General features: G+C 45.0%; 1 pseudogene; it reads right to left on the reverse strand.

Annotated features, from left to right (window-relative positions):
- Positions 1–16,301: 16,301 nt before the first annotated feature.
- LOC138843137 (ankyrin repeat domain-containing protein 42 pseudogene) lies at positions 16,302–18,328 on the reverse strand (annotated as a pseudogene).
- Between the last annotated feature and the right edge of the window lie 1,407 nt (positions 18,329–19,735).

The raw sequence follows: 19,735 nt of genomic DNA on the forward strand, positions 1-19,735 counted from the left end.
ACAAAAATTCACTCAACATGGATTAAAGACTTAAATCTATGACCCGACACCTTCAAATTACTAGAGAGCATTGGAAAAACTCTGCAAGATATAGGTACCGGCAATGACTTCTTGGAAAACACCCCAGAAGCACAGGCAGTCAAAACCAAAATTAACATTTGGGATTGCATCAAATTGAGAAGTTTCTGTACTGCAAAAGAAACAGTCAGGAAAGTGAAGAGGCAACCGACAGAATGGGAAAAAATATTTGCAATCTATGCAACAGATAAAGGGTTGATAACCAGAATCTACAAAGAAATCAAGAAACTCCACAACATCAAAACAAACAACCCACTTAAGAGATGGGCCAAGGACCTCAATAGACATTTTTCAAAAGAGGAAATCCAAATGGCCAATAGGCACATGAAAAAATGTTCAAGATCACTAGCAATCAGGGAAATACAAATCAAAACCACATGAGGTTTCACCTCACCCCAGTTAGAATGGCTCACATTCAGAAATCTACCAACAATAGATGCTGGAGAAGATGTGGGGAAAAAGGGACACTAACCTACTGTTGGTGGGAATGCAAACTGGTCAAGCCACTATGGAAGTCAGTCTGGAGATTCCTCAGAAACCTGAAGATAACGCTACCATTCAACCCAGCCACACCACTCTTTAGAATTTACCCAAAGGAAATTAAATTGGCAAACAAAATAGTTGTCTGCACATTAATGTTTGTTGTAGCTCAATTTACAATAGCTAGACCTGGAACCAACCCAAATGCCCATCAACAGTAGACTGGATAAAGAAATTATGGGACATGTACTCTATAGAATATTATACAGCAGTTAATAACAATGAAATCTGATCATTTGCAACAAGATGGAGGAATCTGGAAAACATCATGCTGAGTGAATTAAGCCAGTCCCAAAGGGACAAATGTCATATGTTCTCCCTGATGGGCGACAACTAACTGAGCACCAAAGGGGAAACTTGTTGAAGTGAAATGGACACTATGAGAAACCGTGACCTAATCAGCTTTTGTCCTGACGGTTGATGTACAATGTAATACTTAATCCATTTTAGTATTTTTTTTTTATTCTAGTACTATTGGTTGAACTCTGTAATTAACACACAATTATTCTTAGGTGTTTAAATTTTAACTGAAAAGTGATCCCTGTTAGGAATTTGGAAAGCATTATGCTGAGTGAAATAAGCCAGTCCCAAAGGGACAGATACCATATGTTCTCCCTGATCGGTGACAACTAACTGAGCACCAAAAACGAAACCTGTTAAAGTGAAATGATCACTATGAGAAACGGTGACTTGATCAGCCCTTGCCCTGACTGTTGATGAACAACTTAATACGTTATCCCTCTTAGTATTTTTTGGTTTTTTTTTGTTCTATTTAATACTTTTGGTTGAATAATCAATACACAGTTATTCTCAAGTGTTGAAACGTAACTGAAAAGTGATCACTGTTATATATAAGTGTGGGAATAATAGAGGGAAGAGATGTGCAATTCGGGACATGTTCAAGCTGACTTACCTCAAACGGTAGAGTTAGAAACATACCAGGGGATTCCAATTCAATCCCATCAAGGTGGTATATACCAATGCCATCTCACTAGTCCCAGTGATCAATTTCTGTTCACAATTGATCATAATGATAGGATTAAGAGCCAAAGGGAGCACATAAATAAGACTAGTATCTGCAAATACTAGCTGATAGAATAAAAAAGGGAGAGAATGATCCAACATGGGAAACGAGATACACAGCAGACCCATAGAATGGCAGATGTCCTAAACAGCACTCTGGCCTCAGAATCAGCCCTTAAGGCACACGGATCTGGCTGAAAAGCCCATGAGAGTATTACAGGCATGGAAAGCCTAAACACTCTGGCAAAAAAAAAAAAAAAAAAAAAAAAAAAAAAAAAAAAAAACCTACATGCAAGATCTCCGCGAATGAGATCCCAGTGAAAAGAACAGGTCATCCAAGAAGGGGGTACCTTTCTCTGAAGGGAGGAGAGAACTTCCACTTTGACTATGACCTTGTCTAAATATGATCAGAGTTGGTGAACTCAAAAGGCTTCCATATCCTTGGCAACTCATGACAAGAGCCTAAGGTGATTACTGATGCCATAAACAAGAGTGTCAATTTGTTAAGTCAACAACAGGAGTCACTGTGCACTTACTCCTCATGTAGGATCTCTGTCCTTAATGTGCTGTACATTGAGATTTAATGCTACAACTAGTACTCAAACAGTATTTTTCACTTTGTGTTTCTAAGTGGGTGCAAACTGTTGAAATCTTCACTTAATATATGCTAAACTTATCTTCTGTATATAAAGAGAATTGAAAATGAATCTTGATGTGAATGGAAGGGGGGAGGGAGAGGGAAAGGGGAGGGTTGTGTGTTGGAGGAGGGTAGTTATGGGGGGGAACCATTGTAATCCATAAGCTGAACTTTGAAAATTTATATTCATTAAATAAAAGTTAAAAAAAAAAAGAGTGAAGACCAGCAACCACTTGCTAAAGAGATTTGCATGACTAAAAAGGAGGCAGCTACTGTGTATCAGGACAATGGAAAAGGCCTTGAGGATCTCTCAGAAAGCTTTGAGGCTGCCCCTGCAATTACAGGCCCAAGGTCCAGCAGAAGAGACTGATTTTAGGAAACCTTCCTGGCTCACTCTCCACAGGCGTACTGTCCAGAATTGCCTCAGGATTCTGCTCCTCACACCCCAGGACAGCACTCAGCTGCCTGGTAGCAGCTCAAGCAAGTGTAAGCATGACGCATGTTGCTATCCCAAAAGGGACAAGCAATAGACCTTGGTGGCCTTCATGTGGTGCTAAGTTTGCAGTCATATGGAAGGCTAGAGGAATAGGGTTGTGCCAACTGCCTCTGAACTTGAAAGGAAAGCTTAAGGGCTCAGTCAGAAACCATGGCAGGGGTAGAACATTCACAGAGGTTCTCCAGTAGAATACCTGGTGCAGCCATGGGAATGGAATCACAGCAAAGACCCAATCAAGGCAGAGCCTCCAGCAGCATGCAATAGCAGCCTGAAAAAACTACAGGCACCAGTTCCACCCATTACAGGAACCATGTGGGCTGAGCCCAGTCCAGCTAGGGGAGAAACTCTGCTAAGGCCTTGGGAGCCTATTCATAGCCCCTGTGTGCACAGAAAGCTGAACTCAGAGGTTTAAGAGTTACTGTAGGCTGGCGCCGCGGCTCAATAGACTAATCCTCCACCTTGCGGCACTGGCACACCAGATTCTAGTCCCGGTCAGGGTGCCGGATCCTGTCCCAGTTGCTCCTCTTCCAGGCCAGCTCTCTGCTGTGGCCCGGGAGTGCAGTGGAGGATGGCCCAAGTCCTTGGGCCCTGCACCTGCATGGGAGACCAGGAGAAGCACCTGGCTGCTGGCTTCGGATCAGCGTGGTGTACTGGCCGCAGCGCGCCAGCTGCGGTGGCCATTGGAGCGTGAACCAACAGCAAAGGAAGACCTTTCTCTCTGTCTCTCTCACTGTCCACTCTGCCTGTCAAAAAAAGTTACTGTAGTCTGTTCCACTGGGTTTAGGCCTTGCACTGTGCCAACTGCCCTTTTCAACTTCCATATTTCTCCTTTTTGGAAACCTATTCATATTCCACCATTGTATGTGGGAAGCATGTAACTTGTGTGTGATTCTATAGGCTCACAGGTGGAAGGAGTTTGTTCTGAATCAGGTGAGATTTTAGGGTTGGCTTTTGAACAATGCTAGAATGAGTTAATATTTAGGGTCTATTGACTTGGAGTGAATGTATTTTGTATTAAGAGAAAGATGTGAACTTTCAGGGTCAGCAGTTGAGTTGCATGATTTGGTTGTGATTTGAATGTGTCTACCAAAGTTTCATGTGTTGAAAGCTTGGTCCCAAGTGGGGGCAGTGTTAAGGTCAAGAAACCTTTAACAGATAGTGTGGTGGAATGAAGTGAAAAGGTCATATCAAGATGGACGCTGAGGTGAAAAGTTCATGCCAAGATGGCCACTGAGGTGAAAAAGTCATGCCAAGATGGCCACTGACAACAGAAACTGCCTGGCAACAGGCTGTGATTGGGTGGCTTCGGAAACCACATGACAACAGAGGAAACCACATGACAACAGAGCCTGACTGATGGCAGGCTGTGATTGGATGGTTTCAGAAACTGCCTGGCAACAAGAGCCTGACTGGCAACAGGCTGTGATTGGATGGCTTTGGAAACTGCCTGGCAACAGTCTGTGATTGGTTGGGACATAGACCACCCCTTGACCAGATTGGCTGGTCTTGACTATATAAGCTGTTGTACTAACTCAAATAAACGAGTCTTCAGGCTGCTCGCCTCAGGCCTGCTTTCACCCTACTCCAGGGGTCTGTGTGCTGACTCCCTGCCTCTTGCCCTCACTGCACTCCTCCTCTCAGAAATGAATCCACTGCAACATTGTTGAGAAATCAACTGCAACATAATAGGGCTTATTGGAAAATAATTAGATTATGGGGCTACATTCTCTTGAATGAATTAGTGCTGCCTCACGGGAGTAGGTCAGGTCAACTATGCCTGGATTAGTTCCTAACAGAGTGTGTTATAAAGTAGGTCCACTGCACACTGTGGTTCCTGCTCTATGTGGCCACTTCTCTACCACATTGTCATGCAGCTAGAGGGGCCCCTGACCAGAAGACCAGCATCATGCTGTGTGGACCTTCTAGCGACTATGGTCATGAACCAAATAAACCTCTTTTCCTTATATATTACCCAGCACTGGATATTTTGTTATAGCAACAGAAAATGGAATAAGACAAACTCAGCAACTGGCAGAATCCTGGCATGTTGGTTCTTGACCTGTAAAATCAGAGCTACTGCGGGAAAGACCAAGTGAAAGACTCCAAATCTGCTTCCATGAAAGAAAAATCATAAACCAAAAGCAATGCCACATTCCTGAAGGGGATTGTAAGGATTAGTGCTGCCATCAAGGACTCGAACTAGATCTGGATGATGCCTGAGAGGGGGCACAAGAGGGGCTAATAATAATACTTGTTTTGATGTGCATGATGATTTGTAGCAGCAACAGGGTTGTTGATAATTTAAACCTTGGGAATGCCTGCAAAATGAGGACTGTTAAGAAGTGAAAAGCAAAGCCAATGGTGTGTGTCTTTATTTTGTAGTTGGTAGGGAGAAAAGGCATATGAGTGAGACATCAGCTCTCCAAACCGAATAGTTGAAGAAGTAGAAAGGATATTGAAGAAGACACAGGAGACAGGAGACTCAGCCACTAAGGCGAGTCACTTGGACGGGAGAACAAGAAGGGACCAAAATACATCGCAACACACTTACTGTCAAAGAAGGAGCATAAATACAAGTACAAAAGCATTGCATATGTTCAGATTTCAGAAAAACTACAAGACATCACTTTATTTAAAAGAAAAAAGGAGCATGCACTGCAATGTTGTGGCATAAACCACACTTGGGAGCCCAAAATTCACATCCAAGAGCTGGCTTGAGTCCTGGATGCTCTGCTTGTGATCCAGCTTCCTGATAATACATTCCGGGAGACAGCAGCTGATAACTCAAGTGCTTTCCATTGTAAACTTCAGCTTATCTTAAACAAATTCAAAGAGCAATGCACTTCCAGCTTCTGCTGTTTGATCACAATTCTCATAACCACAGAGGAGAAAGCTCTTTGGTCACCTAGGACTCACTGCAGAGGTTTTTGTCACAGGGTTTCTGCAGCCTGGAAAGCATCACACTGAGGAGTCAGAGGCACTGAAGGGCTCTGTGGGGTGCAGGGCCAGGAATGGAGACTCAGCCCCTGGGGGAGCTCCACCAACTCCAGTGTCTGAGCTGAGCCCCATCCCCGGGGGTCTCACAGCTTCCTCTAAAGAAGAATTGCTAAAGGGCACAGGGAGTCCCTGAGACCACCCCACCCCCCACTGTGGAGCCAATGCACAGGAACATGTCTCCCTCAAGCATGAAGCATGGAAAGAGGGTTCCCGGGAAAGAAGCTGGGGGGAAGGAGAAAATGTGGGAGCCATCAGTCATGTTGTAGAAGGAGACATCCCCCTTACCATAGTCCAGGAAAGTCCCCACCCTGTGGGGATCCTACCTAAGGGATAGAGCCTGTTGAGGCTTAGTCCAGGCACTATATCTTGTAAAACCACCCCACAAGCCAGAAACCCTTTTCTGGGGATTTGTTATATCAGTTTGTCCTTGTCATGTGCTCCCTACAGATACCCAGAGCCCACTTGCTATTCTCTCCACCCCTGATCTCCACCTCCCAGTAACATTTTCTTGATCTGATGCCCTCAAAGCCCAACGCACTGCAGCGGTCATATGGGTCCACACAGCTGTCCTTCCAGGTCACACTCGTCTTTTCAGGAGAGATGACAAGACTTGCATGGGCAGAACCTGGATCCAGAGTGACAGACCCTGCAGAGACAGTTCCTAATCACGCACAGCCCCAGAACAAGGATGCACAACACCCCCAGACCCACCAGCTGCATGGGGGTGAAGCAAGGCCCCTGAGATAAGGGCCCTGGGACTTACCCATGGCCTCCAGTGAGAGGATGAATCAAGAGCCCTTTCTGAGAGTCAGATGTGTCACAGAGACCTAGAGGTCCACCCAAAGCTTTGTTCATGTCACTTCAGCCCCCACCCCATCACTGTTGATTGTGCATCTGTATTACCACCGAGAACTGAAGGAGAGGCTAGAGCTAAGGAAGTCATAGGAGGAGAGGAGCATCCAGAAAAAACATGAAGTCACTCACAAGGCTGGAACTGTTCCTTCTGCCAGTCTGCAAGAGAACCACATGTTATATACCAGGGGTCCGTACAGACTGCAGACGTCAGTTCAGCACCTGCTCTTTTGAAACATGATGTGGGAGAGATGGGGGATTGCATCTGAGAACATTCAGCTAATGGACTGTCTCTCTCTCTCTCTCTCTCTCTCTCTCTCTCACACACACACACACACACACACACACACCACCATGTTGCAGCCTTTCTGCCAAGGCTAAGTCATAAAGTTTAACACCCAGAGATTGATAGTTTGGACACTGACCAAACAGAAAAGTCATTTCCCAGATTTCACTTCAAATTATGCTTCCTGTAGCTCCTAAACACAAAACCATCATGAAAACTAGGTTTTCTTGAGAATAAATTGAGGAGATCAAAATCAGCACCTCCATTTACATAAGAAGCACTTATTGAGCTAGACTTGCATGTTGACTGTATGCCACACTTGGACAGAGGGGGCTGCAACTGGCTGATATGAACTTGGAGAATGATTCTCAAAGATATCCATGTCCTAACATCCCTATCATCTCACAGGGAAATGAAACTTTGCAGATAAGATAAAGATTAAGGACTTTGAAGCTAGGGTTGTGCAGGATAGTTAATGCTATTATCCAAGTGAGCCCAGTCTAGTCATGTGAACCCTGAAAACACAGAAACTTCTCAACCTCTGTGTGGGCAGAAAATGCTATATGATGAAGGAGACATAGTATGAAAATGAAATATATTGCTGGCATTGAAGACAGAAGAATGGGGCCATTAACTAAATCATGCAGGTGGGTTCAACATTCTAGAAGAGACAAGAGCCACCAGAACTGAATGTAATTCAGCATAGATTTTAGCCTAATGAGACCTGGCTCAGATTTCTGGCTTCCAGAGCTGTAAGACGATCAGTGTGTGTTGGTGGAAGCCCACTAGGGCTGAAGTCAATTTTTTTACTCAAGAAACCTTTTATTTAAGAAATACAAACTTCATGCATTTCATAAATACAACTTTAGGAATGTAATGATTCTTCCCACCTGATCCACTCTTCCACCCATATCCACACCCCTCTTACTCCTTCCTCTCCTATTCCCATTCTTATTTTTTTACTAAGATCTATTTTCAATTAACTTTATATACATACAATTAATTCTATACTCAGTAAAGTGTTCAACAAATTGTATGGAAAAAAATTGTTCCTCAATAGTTGAGATAAGGGCTGTTCAGCATCATGGCATCTCAAAGTGTTAATTTCACTTCTATAGTTTACCTTTTAGGTGCTCTCTTAGTTATAAGAGATCAGGGAATACATATGGTATTTGTCTTTTTGGGATTGGCTTATTTCATTAAGTATGATGTTTTCCAGATTCCCCCATTTTGTTGTAAGTGATAGGGTTCAATTTTTTTTTACCACTGTGTAGTATTCCATGGTGTACATAGCCTATAAATTCTTTATCCAATCTTTAATTGACAGGCATTTGGGTTGATTTCATGTCTTAGGTATTGAGAATTGAGCTGCAATAAACAAAGGGGGTACAGATAACTATTTCATATGCTGATTTCATTTTCCTTGGAAAATTCCTAGGAGTGAGGTGGCTAGGTCATATGGTAGATCTATATTCAGATTTATGAGGTATCTCTAAACTGTCTTCCATAGTAGCTTTACCAGTTTACAATCCCACCAACAGTGGATTAGGGTACCTTTTTCCCCACATCCTCACCAGCGTTTGTTGTTTGTTGATTTCTGTATGGAAGCCATTCTAATGGGGGTGAGGAGGAACCTCATTGTGGTTTTGATTTGCATTTCCCTGATGGCTAGTGATCCTGGACATTTTTTCATGTGTCTGTTGGCCATTTGGATTATCTTTTTCAAAAAATGCACATTTAAGTCCTTTGCCCATTTCTTTTCTTTTTTTAAAAAAAGATTTATTTATTTATTTGAAAGCCACAGTTACACAGAGAGAAGGAGGGGCAGAGAGAGAGGTCTTCCAACCGCTGGTTCACTTCCCAATTGGCTGCAATGGCCACAGTTGCTCTGATGCAAAGCCAGGAGCTTCTTCCAGGTCTCCCATGCAAGTGCAGGAGCCCAAGGACTTGAGCCATCTTCCACTGCTTTCCCAGGTCATAGCAGAGAGCTGTTTTGGAAGTGGAGCAGCCGGGACTTGAATCGGTGCCCATACAGGATCTCGGCACTGCAGGTCACAACCTTACTTGCTACACCACAGTGCCAGCCCCGTCCATTTCTTAACTGTGTTGTTTGTTTTGTTGATGTTGTGTTTCTTGATCTCTTTTTATCTTCTCATTATTAATCCTTTATCAGTTGCATAGTTTGCAAATAATATCTCCTATCTTTTGGTTGCCTCTTCACTTTCCTGAGTACTTCTTCTGTAATGCTGAAGATTCTCAGTTTGATGTAATCACATTTGTCTTTTTCAGCTTTGATTGCCTGTGCCTCTGGGGTCTTTTCCATCAACTCTTAGCCTATGACAATGTCTTGCAGTTTCCCCAATATTCTCTAATAATTTGATGGTATCAGGCCATAGATTTAGGTCTTTAATCCATTTTGAATGGATTTTTGTGTAAGGTGTAAGGTGGAGGTAGGGCTCTTGCTTCATACTTCTGCATGTGGGGATCTAGTTTTCCCAGCGCTATTTGTTGAAGAGGCTGTCCTTGCTCCAGGCTTCCTTGATTTTAGCTTCTTTGTCAAAGATAAGTTAGTTGTATATGCATGGATTGAATTCTGAAGTTTCTATTCTGTTCCATTGGTCTATCCATCTGTTTTTGTACCAGTACCAGGCTGAATTGATTATAACTGCCCTGTAGTATGTCTTGAAATCTGGTATTGTGATGCCTCTGGCTTTGTTTTTGCTGTATAAGATTGCTTTAGGTAAACAGGGTCTCCTGTGTTTTCATACGGGAAAAATTTCATTCATGTCTTGTACAAATTTCTTTAGTTCATAAATTTGTCTCTGATGACTTCTAAGTAATCCTATTATCAATTTTTTGCATTCCATTTCTGAAATTTCATTAATCTCTTCATCTTCACATTCTAGTGTTCTTTTGGGGGTGTCATATGTCTTCCTTATTTTTGTTTCTTTAATTGCTGTGTTTATTAATAGGCATTGTGGTGATATTTATTTTTTTAATTCTCTGTGATAGCTTTTCTTTGGATTATGCCTCGGTGGATTAGTGGAGTATCCACTCTTTCAGTGAATACACAGAGGTGTGGGCTGGGAGTGGTCAGGGAGCTCTGTTCACTGCTCCAGGGAGAGGGGAATGTCCAGGGTGACACCCAAGTTGGGCATGTAAATTTTTTTTTTTAATCAGAGGGGAGGTTGTTTTGTTCTGTTGGCATCTTCTCACACTCACTCCTCTCCTCAAAGGAGACAAATGCCTGGTTGCTATCCCCAGTGGCTACGATTTTCATCTGTGCTGCCAAAAGAACCACAGGAAGGATCTGTGCAATTCTCCGTGTGAACACAGATGCCACAGCAGTGACCCTCACAGGGAGTCAGGGAAACCTGAGCATGCAGAGCTGCCCACAGTGACTGCCCAAAGTCCTAACCACACCACATGCCCTCCCACACAGCCAGTGTCTTCACAGTGCTGGCATACATGGCTCTCAGGGTCACAAGCACCCAACTCCCTGTCAACTCTCCCAGCCAGTGTCAGGTGTCTCCTCTTGGCCAGTTGCTGCGTGTACAAACATGAGTTGGCACAGCTGTTACATATGTCCAAAATGATGCCCTCCCTCTCTCACCATGTTACAAAATGCTGGTACTAGTTGGTTGGGGAGAGAGAAATGTGTGGCCCTTTTTTCCCTCTAGGTTGGCAGGTATACTGTCTTCCACAGGGCTCTAAGCCAGACTCCCAACAGGGTCTTTCTGTAGCTTTATCACCAGTGGTTTGGCTGCTATGGACTGATCTTACCTTACTCCAAAGCAGGTGCGGATTCTCTCAGCTGCTGGGGTTCCAAGTTGCGCACATCCACACCCTCCACATTGGTCCTCAGTGTCCCCCCAATTCGTGGAGTTTCCTCTGCTGTTTTCTCCCTAACCCTTCCCTGAGATTGCACTCTCTACACTTTTTTAAAAACTATCCTCCCAGACTAGAGCAGTGAGCTGCCTCCCTATTCTGCCATCTTCAAGCAGAAGTCCCTGAAGATGAGTAAGTGTAAGAACAGAGAAAGAAAATGGTTATTATATACAAAGACATACACAAGACAAGCAAAGACAAAAATTAGTCAGCTCTGTTGAAATAATGAAATATGTGAGGCAAAGTAACTTTGTATAGATAAGAGGTTTATTTTGGTTCACAGCTCTGGGGAGCCAAAGTCCAGAGACCACAATGCAGATTATCACAGGGGCTGCCTTTGAAAATCACAATATGGCAGCATCGCCCACGTCTCTCTGTGTCCATGTGCTCCCTTTACCACCCCCACAAACCCACCAAGATTCAATCATACAGGCTCTGCCCTAGCAACCCATTCCACTCAAATCACTTCACAGTGTACTCAAATCCAAACACAGTAATTTGATTAAGTTTCTACCCTGTCACTACCGTTAATATACAACTTATAAGACTACAGTCCTGACTGAATTTGTCAACACAAATATTGAAACAATAGCAGTTACTGTCTTCCTTCTTGGCATAACTGGTTACAAGGCCAGAGGTGCGATCCACCACTTCCTTCTTCCACTTCCCTTTTCAGGTCTCTCACCCTCATCAGAACTGATAGCAAGTTAGTTTTATTTTTTTCTTTGTTTTCATTTTATTTGAAATGAAGACAGAGATCTTTTGGACACTGATTCACTCTCCAAGTGCAAACAACAACAGTTGCTAGACAATATTGAAGACAGAGGCAGGAACTCAATCCAGGTTCCCACATGGGTGGCAGGAATCCAACTATTTCAGCCATCACTGCTTACTCCCAGAGTATGCATTATCAGGAAGTGAGTATCAGAAATAGAACCAGGATGGGAACCCAGCCAGGCATTCCAACATGGGACGTGGGGGTCTCAAGCAGCAGCAGGACCCCTGCTACACATACCCCTTCCTGGGCAAAGTATTTCATCTGAAAGAATGTGGGAAGAATCTGAGTCCTCAACAGTCCTGCTTCATTTTGTTTGCTGTGGTTTTCCACTCACTGTGACAACTGGACTTGGATCATAAAGAGGCAATGCACTGAGTAACTAGAACCATGCTCACGGTCAAAGCTGTCTGCAGTTGAACTTGAATCAGGAAATTCTCATCTTCATCTTAATCTTGCTCAGGCATCCACTGCTACCCTGCTAGCAGCTCTCTTCTTCCCACAGCTGCAGTGTTGACACAGAAGGGGATCCAAGCCCTCCCCTTAGATTCCCTGAATGAACACAGCAGTTTGTTCACTGGGAACAGAAATTACAGAAGTGTGGAAAATCATGTGTGTTTCCTCCATCCCAGAAAGGAAGTAAACAAAGTTTATCATTAAATACCTTTCCACTAAAAATCCATCAGTCACTCATTTGCATGAAACTGTTCAGATGGCCAACTTCTGTATTCAAAAGAACAAACCCACCCAGAACAGAGCTGGGGACTTCTCTCAACCTCTAGGCCCTCTACTCAAGTTGGATAATTGAACTCTGCTTTCTTGGGCACAGTAATGCAGACTTAACCAAATTCATATCCTAAACTGAAAATCAGTAAAAATACTTCAAGACAAAAAAATACAAAAACAGATTCCCATAGTAAAATTCATCCTATCCTAAACCAGTTCCAACAGCTGTGAACTTGCATCTTCTGCTGTTTGCACACAGGCATGAACCAGCAGCTCTCATAACCATGAGATGAGAAAGCTCTTGGTCCATCAGGACTTGCCCCAGAGGCTTTGTCCCTGAGCCTGCAGCCCCAGCAAGAGTCTCACTGAGGAGTCAGGGGCAGTGAGGGCCCCTGTGGGGCTCAGGGCAGCAATGGAGACTCAGCCCCTGGGGGAGCTCCATCCACTCCAGAGCCTGAGCTGAGCCCCTCCCCTGGGGGCCTCCCAGCCTCCTCCAAAGAAGGAGACTTGCTAAGGGGCACAGGGAACCCGTCAGACCCCCCCTCTGTGGGGAAGATGCTCAGGGTCACGTCTCCTCCAAGCATGAAGTATGGAAAGAGGGTTCCAGAGAAAGAAGCTGGGGGGAAGGAGAAAATGTGGGAGCCTTCAGTCATGTTGTAGAAGGAGACGTCCCCCTCACTGTAGTCCAGGAAAATCCCCACCCTGCAGGGATGCTGCCTAAGGGTTAGAAGCTGCTGAGGCTTAGTCCAGGCAAGGTAGTTATTGTAATAGCACTCCACTACCCAAAGCCCCTCATCTGGGGATGCTATATACCTGCCTGTCCTAGTCACATGATCCCTACAGACCCTCACAGCCCACTTACTGATCTCCATCTCCCAGTGATATCTTCCTGACATGATGCCCTCAAGGCCCAACATGCTGCAGGTGTCATACCAGCCCCCACCAGTGTACTCCCAGGTCTCACTTGTCTTTTCATGAGAGATGGCAAGGTTGACATGGGTCGAATCTGGATTCAGAGTGACAGACCCTGCAGGGAGAGTTTGCAGTCATACAGGGCCACTTCTGGTCCCACAAAAAGGATGCATAACCACTCCCAGATCCACATAGCTGCATGGTGGGGGGGCCCATGGCCCTTGAGATAATGGGCCTGGGATTCAAGCCCTTGGTCTCGCAGGAGGAGGAAACAGGAGACCTCTCTGAGGTCACACGTGTCACAGAGACCTTGACAACCAGCCTGGCTTTGTTCCTGTCACTTCAGCCCCCACCCCACCATAACTGATGGTGCCAACATCTTACCAGCACAGAGAACTGAAGGAGAAGCCAGAGCAATGGGGGCCACAGTGAGGAGCACCCAGAAAGAACACAAAGTCACTCACAGGCCTGGAACCGTTCCTTCCGCCAGTCTACAAGAGAACACACATTACGTATCAGGGGTCTGCACAGACTGCACAGGTCAGCCCAGCACCTGCTCTTCTGAGACAGTGATGGGGGAGATGTGTGGGAGACATTCAGCTGATGGACTGTGTCACACACACACACACACACACACACACACACACATTCACACACTCACCCCATGTTGTACCCTTTCCACAAAGGCTAACATATAAACACTCAGAGATTGAGAGGCTGGACACTGACTGAACAGGATAATCACTGCCCACATTTAACTCTCAAGTCATGCTCTCTCAAACTCCTAGCCACAGTACCTTTATGAAAGCTAGGTTTTCTGTAGAATAAATTGAGGATTTCATTATTTCCAGTATCTCTACTTACTCGGGAAACACTGATTGAGCTAATTTGTAGGTTTCCTCCAAGCCATAGGTGGAGAGAGGGGGCCACAACTGGCTGATATTAACCTCAAGGATGATTCTCAGAGATACCCATGTCCTAATCCCTAGAACCTGTGACTCTATGACCTATAGGGAAGGGAGCTTTGCAGATGGGATAAAGTTTAAGGACCTTAAGTTAAGATACTTCACTGCATTACCCAGGTGAGTCCAATCCAATCATGTGAATGCTCAAAGAAACCTGCTAACCTGTGTATGGCCACAGAAAGTAACAGAGTCAGGGAACCAGAGTTGGAAAGATGTATTTATTGCTGACTATGAAGACAGAGGAATGGGGCCATGAACCAAGGCATGCAACTGGGCTCAGATGCTGGAAAAAGACAGAGCCACCAGAGAGGAAGGCAATCCTGCATTGATTTTAGCCCAGTGAGAGCTGTCTCAGACATGTGACCACAGAGCTGTAAGACAATCAGTGTGCGTGGTGGAAGCCACCAAGGCCAAGGTCATTTTTATGGCAACAAACAGAAATCTCCTCCAATCACATGTGCTTGGTTGCTACACCAGTGTGGAGCAGTAGAATGGGCAGGAGGAGGTATCTGGAGAGAGCACAAGGATCCTTGGAACCTGCATAGGGGAAAATCATGATCCAGAAATTTCCACGTGGTGTGGTGTGAGATGGAGGGACTCAGAGGGGCCCAGAGAGCCAGTGGGCAAGGGAAAGTCTGGGATGGAGGCAAAGTCTACATGGTGCATGAATTTTCCATTCAAAACAGATAACCCAGACCATGAACTTCACTGTCATGGGGCACAGTCACCATCTGCTCTCCTAAAGGACCAGACAGGACCTGCCCCTGCCCTTTTGCTGACAACACCACAGCCTCCCCATGTGAACAGCTGGGAGGACAAGAAGAGAGCACAGCCTCCCCAAGGCTGCTGCATCTCCTCCACTTCCAAGCTCACCATAACTGTTCTGTGGGACAGAAAGGAAGAGGAGGAGGAGAACAAAGGGAAGGAGAAGGAAAAGGAGGAGAAAACAAAACCAAGATAAGTTTCTGAGAGGACAACACATCAGGTTCTATGTAATAGATATCAGTGTACAATTCAATTAATTTTCACAAGATATCTATAAGCTAAGAATTGTTTTGTATTCATAAATAGAAATCAGACATCTATATATTTCATGAGAAAATGTAGATTAATAGTGATGATATTGTTTGTTCTTACAAAACAAATAAGCAGGGCCAGTACTGTGGCACCAGCATCCCTTATTCGCATGGCTTGAATTCCAGCTGCTCTGAGTCTGATCCAGCTTCCTGCTAATGCACTTGGGAAAGCAGCAGGGATGACCTGGTCCTTCAGCCCCTGAACTCACATGACAGACCGGGAAAAAGATCCTGGCTCCTGGCTTCTTACTGGCCCAGCTCTAGCCATTGAGGCCATTTGGAGAGTGAACCAGAGAAATGAAGATATCTTTCTCTCTCTTTCTGTCTCTCTCTCTCTCTCTCTCTGTGTAACTCTGACTTTCAAATAAATAAATAAATCCTTAAATAATGGAGACAAGACTCAAATAAGTATACTAAAAGCACATGATATATAATTTCAGCAGAGGAAGGGTGTATGGTAAAAGATGACTCTATGGTCCTCTTGTTTTATAAATAAGTTTCATGCAGACTCAGACACTGTAAGGTGGCTCCCTGTGCACTTGCTGCCCAGGCCCCCTTCCCCTTAGAGGGGAACATAACTCTGTTTCTCACAGTCCACATCCCTGACCCTGATCAGAAACATCCAGAATGGGGGGGGGGACATTACACAGGGCCAGAGAGCACAGCTCCTCCTATCACCACAGTGACCCCCACTGCCTCTGCATCTCCCTTACTATGTTCCTTCCCTCACTGCTCCTGGAAGATTGAAATGTTCTTTTTATTAGAGGCAGACTTCACTAGACGCTTATTTCAAAATTGCTCTTTTTAAGATTTATTTGATTTATTTGAAAGATAGAGTGAGTCAGAAAGGGGAAGGGAAGACAAAGAGAGAGAGAGACAGAGAGAGAGAGAGAGAGAGAGAATATGGATCTTCCAGATCTTCCATCTGCTGGCTACTCCCCAGTTGGCTGCTGTGGCCAGAGCTGGACCAGGCTGGAGCCAGGAGCCAGGAGCTTCTTCCAGGTCTCCCCCATAGGTGGCCCTAGAACTTCGGCCATTCTCTACTGCTCTCCCAGGCATATTAGCAGGCAGCTGGAGTGGAAGTGAAGCAGAGGAGATTCTAACCAGTGCCCACACCGGATGCAGGTAATGCAGGCACTATTTTTTAATAAAATAAATAACTGAAACAAGTTTATTTAAAGTAATTTCCCTGATCAGTACCTCCTCACAACATGCCCCTAGAAGACATTTTTTTTTCTCACCTCTCCAGTTTGCGTGACTCACAGGAGTCATCTTCAAAGCTCCAGAATTGGAGACCTGAAAATTTTCACCCTTTCCCTGAGTTTATCCACCTCTGCTCAATATTCAGCCAGCTGACATTCTAATTTTTCTGTACGTAGTTGTTCACACTCAAGCAGGCCCAGCAGCTCTGAGATGGTCCTTTCAGATTTGAGATGTTCTTTCTTCTGCTCTAACTTTTCTTCTGTTATCTCTCCCAAGTGTCTCTAGTTGCTCACAGCAATTTCCAGGAGGTGTCTCAATTCTACAGTTTTCTTATAAGCTCCCATTCTGGCATCTGTTTTATGCAACTCACTAAGACATCAATCATCCTTGGCATCAGTGTTTCCGTCAACATCATGTCTTATAAAAATCTCATATCAATCTCATCCCTGTCCTCCATATCGTATTTCTGTAGCCAATTTAACAACTTCACTTGCTGCCAGATGGGCAAACCTCGTGACCTCATCACTGGGTCCCCTGCTTTGTGGTGATGTCACTGTCTGCTCCTCTGTAATGAACCACTGCAGACTGTGTGACCTTGTGCAGCAGCTTTAAGCACAGCAGTTGATCCACCATCATCACACTCACTCACATGGATTACTCCAACCTCTGCAGATTTCTTCAGCATTTCCACATCACCCTTAAGGGCAGCCACAGGACCTGGAAATGCTTAGGTTTCCTTATCTTCCACATCATTTCCTTCATACTCAGTCCCCTGGATAAACTGTAAAATATTCTGCTTAAAGAACCTCTGTGCCAGCTCTGCTACATTTTCTCCACTATCCTTGAAGGCTTTCAAAGCTTGTGCTCCTCTGCCCGCTGGTTCTACTGAGTAGGAATTTGAAACAGTGAAGGTGGCCTTCCAGGGCTGCTAATGAACTGGAAGGTTTCCATTGTGGCCCCCAGAGTCTATGCTACATCCCCACTTAACAAGAAGCTGCAAGCAGCCAAGTCCCCATGAAAAGTGGCCTCATGTACAGTTCTCTGTTCTCTCTTTAGTCACCCTGGGATCCTGGTCACATTTGCTTAGGAGCTTGAGAACCTTCCCAAACTCTGAACTGACATGACAAACACAATGCCTGTGAAATTCTTGGCACTACCAAACTTTGGAGGGTAGGACAGTAGAGAAGGAGATTTGTCCAATTTATTTAAACATCTAAATCACTTTTCCAGTCATATAAGAGATTTTATGTGTTGGAAGAGATAGCTAGCATACCAAATTCTATCCCATCTATAAGAGTATATATTGTCACTAATGAATAGGCATCCCTCACACTCCACTTTGGAGCCTTATTTATGAAGTGAAAGAGCATCCATGAGTTGCAGTGGGATATGAAGGAGTGCATCCATGGTTATCTTGAGCTGCCAGAATTGCTCCATTGATCATAAGAGCCAACTCACAGGCATCCTGACCTCTGATTGCATCTATGTCAGCTGCTGACCTACCTCTTACAGTTACTTGTATGACACCAGCTCCACACCAGAGTTAGCTCCAACTCTGGACTCTAACTTCCTCCCATTGTAGACTGAGGAGGCAGCAGTGATGGTTGAAGGATTCAAGGAATGAACCATGGGATGATGTGCTTTTTCTCGCTCTCTCCCTCTCTCAAAATTTAATATGCTTTAATTTAGATTTTTCCTGAAATTGACCTACACGGTATCTGAAATCAATTCTATTTCACACACCCAAGCCCTGTGAACCCTCTGCACACTCCCTACAATCTAACACCAGGGCTGGGCCTTCAGCCACTGCAGTCACTCTGAGCCACCTGCACAGCACTCACTTTCTCCCTCACCTCCTCTTCTCTTCCCCACATGTTCTTCTCTCCTAAGGTTTGCTTGCTGTCCTTTCTCTAGATAACAATTTTTTTTGACAGGCAGAGTGGGCAGTGAGAGAGAGAGACAGAGAGAAAGGTCTTCCTTTGCCGTTGGTTCACCCTCCAATGGCTGCCGTGGCCGGCACACCGCGCTGATCCGATGGCAGGAGCCAGGTACTTATCCTGGTCTCCCATGGGGTGCAGGGCCCAAGCACTTGGGCCATCCTCCACTGCCTTCCCTGGCCAGAGCAGAGAGCTGGCCTGGAAGAGGGGCAACCGGGAAAGAATCCGGCGCCCCAACCTGGACTAGAACCCGGTGTGCCGGTGCCGCAAGGCGGAGGATTAGCCTAGTGAGCCGCGGCACCGGCCTACAATTTCTACCTTTCTATGTTTCTTCTTTTCCAGTGTGTATATATTGCCCATAAAAAATCAAACCAGGGCCTGAGCTCTCAACAAATACAGCATTCTTCTGAGGTGTGAGAAAATCGTAGTGACCAATCACATATTACATGCTTTGTTCTTGTAAACACACACACACACACACACACACACACACACTCCTTCTCAGGGGCAGGGATTTGGCCTTCCAGCAAAGACAGGGGCTAAGATGTCTATTCGATGTCAGAGTTCCTGGGTTTGATTCCCAGCTCCATCTCCTAATTTCAGCTTCTGGCCAAAGCACATCCTTGGAAGCAGTAAATGATGCATCAAACTGGGTTACTGCCAACCATGTAGGAGATCAATATTGGGTTTCCAGTTCCTGACTTTGCTACAGCACAGTTCAAAAAGGTCCCTGGCCCTTGTGAATATTTGGGGAATGGAACAGCCAATGCAAGTCAGTCTCTCTCTCTCTCTCTCTCTCTCTCTCTCTTTCTTTCTCCCTCTCTCTCTCCTCTTCCATCCTCCATATTCTTATTCAAAAAATATTATTTGTAAAAAACATGGCAGGTATTTAGCTTAGTGGTTAAAATACCCAGCATCCAAACTGAAGAATCTGGGTTAATCCCCAGCTCAGGCTACAGGCTCCAGCTTCTGGCCAGTGAAGACCCTTGGAGGCAGCACTGAGGGGCTGAGTTGCTGACATGCATGAGGGAACATGGATTGAGGTCCCAGCTCCTGGCTTTGGCCTTGCCTAGCCTTGGCTGTTGCTAGCAGCTAGGGAGAGAAATAGGAGATGGAATATCTCTCGCTCTTGCTCTTGCTCTCTCTGCATGTGAAATATATTTTGTAAAAAAATTATTTTTTTATTTGAATGGCAGAGTTAAAAAGAGAGAGAGAAAGAGAGAAACACATACACACACACACACACACAGCAGGGTGGGGGGGATCTCCCATCCAATGGTTCACTCCCAAAACTGCCAAAATGGCCAGAAATGGGCTGATCCAATGCCAGGAGCCAGGAGCTTC

The sequence above is a fragment of the Oryctolagus cuniculus genome, chromosome 5 (genome assembly GCF_964237555.1).
Source record: "Oryctolagus cuniculus chromosome 5, mOryCun1.1, whole genome shotgun sequence".
Taxonomy (NCBI): Eukaryota; Metazoa; Chordata; class Mammalia; order Lagomorpha; family Leporidae; genus Oryctolagus; species Oryctolagus cuniculus.